Genomic DNA, 2500 nt, shown 5'->3' on the forward strand with positions numbered 1-2500 from the left:
GGAAAATGGCGGACCGTGTAATAACCATTCCTGTTTTTTTACCCCCTTTTTTTCCTAAGATACCGGAATTGTTTGTAAAAAGAATCTGAAAAAAAAAATTGGACGCAATTCTCAGATAGTAGAAATCAAATTGATTTCTACTATCTGGATTACGCTGATTGTACGATCATTTTTTTAAATCATTCATAAAAATGAAGAAATCATATTTCAGTGAAATTAGTCACTTTTACTTACCGTTTTTACATAAATTATAAGTAAAAAAGCAGTAGGAACTAGAATAAACAGTGCAGTAGCAATAAATGCGAGAATATTTACTTCCATAATCTTTATTATGTTCTATTTCTCTTAAATTTCTAAAAAAAAAATTCGGGATTTAATCCCATAGAAATGTTCAATCTTTCAACAATGGTATAAATTGGATTTCAATGATATCAAATCGGATCAATATCATGAATCACAAAATCTGAGCTATCAAATCAACTCATGAAATAGTATAACATAGGAAGATCTTTTATCCATACTAAATAAAACAAAAAAACATTTATTCTTGATGAAAGTCCAAAATCCCTTTCCTTCCTTTTTCGGCGAAACAAATGAAAAAGCAGGGGGGGGCCCCAAATAAAATTTTGTTTATCAATTTGATTCCCTACAAATACACAAAAAAGGAATTTATTTTTTATTTTTTTGGATTTATATCCAACGGGATTGACGGGGCTCGAACCCGCAGCTTCCGCCTTGACAGGGCGGTGCTCTGACCAATTGAACTACAATCCCAGGGAAAGGGGTGTACTGTATAAATATTTTTACGGACCGTTTCTGTCAAACCTTTTCTTTTTCTATTTCGGATTCGAACCTTTTTGTTGTAAATGAAAAAAGCGCATTTTTTTATATATTGATATGTATATCGATATCCACTTTAGTGAGATCGACACAAATTACTCGTAATCCGTTTCTTATTCTTATTCTATTAACAAATCGATTGAAAATTGAATCAATGAAAAAAAAATATTTTTTTTTTCAATTTTTCCTTATATTTTCTACTTACAGATCTTGACATGAATACCGATTATTAACAAGATTTTGAATTTGTGGAAAGAAATATGGAATACAGAAAAAAAAGAAATAACCTTAGATATGTTTAATATTTTGATTCTTCCGTATCATAGCACATCAGTCATTTCCAGAGAACTATAAATGGGTTATAGAATTTCATAGTGGATCGGCAAATTCTTGGGCCGAGCTGGATTTGAACCAGCGTAGACATATTGCCAACGAATTTACAGTCCGTCCCCATTAACCGCTCGGGCATCGACCCAGCACAATAGGAAGAATACATTTCAGTTTTTATTGAAAATTTTTGATCAACTTCCTTTCGTAACACCCTACCCCCAGGGGAAGTCGAATCCCCGCTGCCTCCTTGAAAGAGAGATGTCCTGAACCACTAGACGATGGGGGCATACTTGCCCGACCGCCATTATACTACGTTCATAGTATGAACAGTTTTTTGCAATTGTCAATATAATGATATGATTCGATAAAAAAAAATATTTTTCGTTCTTTCATAATTCCATAGAAATTTTTTATTAATCATTTATATTTCTAAATTTTTTTATTCCAGTCATAATAAGAAAAAAAAAGAAGTAATGTTCCAATAAAGAGAAAATTCTTCACAGGAATGATTCGTTTGTTGCAAAGGACGAGAGGTTAAAACTTCATTTCTATCATTTATTACTAATACTAAGATTCGATAGGTAGATTTATATCTAATACTAAGAAAAAAAACTTTGGAAAATAGAATTTTTCAATAAAAAAATAAAAATTTGGTTTAGGGACAGAACATATTGAATCCATTTTATCAATGATTCGATTTTATCAATGTTTCGATGAAATATTTTATTTTGTGAGTACATTTATGTATCAATAAAAAGAATTTAGTGTTATGATTAGAATGACTTCAAGAATCCATTTTGAAATAATATATTTGATATGGATCAAATCCAATCTTAATCAATTCTTTTTTTTAACTATATTCTATTCACTAGGTAAATCCAATTTTTTGTTCTTTGATGAGTCATTATACAAATAATAGATATTGATGTACATGTATTCTAATCCCATTTATATCATTTAATTTATATAATTTATATAAATTTATAGAAATAATTTATATAAATTTATAGAATAAGTATACACAGTAACAAATATATGTACTAGTCATGCTAGTTCCTTATTTAGAAATTGAAAGAAAGAAAAAGGGCCCTTTTAACTCAGTGGTAGAGTAACGCCATGGTAAGGCGTAAGTCATCGGTTCAAATCCGATAAGGGGCTTTTTACTTTTTTTTTCAAAAGCAATAGTCTTTCTATTTGAAGGAAGAATAAAAAGATTCTTGATATTTTGAAAAAGTTTCTATTTGTAATAAAAAAGAAAAAGTGTAAAATTCAATAATGGAAAAATAAAAAAAAGTAAGTGGACCTAACCCGTTGAATTATATTTATATCT

General features: G+C 29.3%; 3 non-coding genes across 3 annotated transcripts; 1 reads left to right on the forward strand and 2 right to left on the reverse strand.

Moving 5' to 3' along the window:
• Positions 1 to 700: 700 nt before the first annotated feature.
• TRNAD-GUC (transfer RNA aspartic acid (anticodon GUC)) lies at positions 701 to 774 on the reverse strand. The gene has a single exon. It is a non-coding gene; the product is annotated as a tRNA-Asp (tRNA).
• A 457-nt stretch (positions 775 to 1231) lies between these two features.
• Positions 1232 to 1315, reverse strand: TRNAY-GUA (transfer RNA tyrosine (anticodon GUA)). Its single transcript has one exon. It is a non-coding gene; the product is annotated as a tRNA-Tyr (tRNA).
• Positions 1316 to 2256: 941 nt separating this feature from the next.
• TRNAT-GGU (transfer RNA threonine (anticodon GGU)) lies at positions 2257 to 2328 on the forward strand. The gene has a single exon. It is a non-coding gene; the product is annotated as a tRNA-Thr (tRNA).
• The last annotated feature ends 172 nt before the right edge of the window (positions 2329 to 2500 follow it).

This window comes from Vigna unguiculata, unplaced genomic scaffold (assembly GCF_037176805.1).
Source record: "Vigna unguiculata cultivar grain cowpea cultivar isolate G323 ecotype 2 unplaced genomic scaffold, ASM3717680v1 ptg000470l, whole genome shotgun sequence".
NCBI lineage: Eukaryota > Viridiplantae > Streptophyta > Magnoliopsida > Fabales > Fabaceae > Vigna > Vigna unguiculata.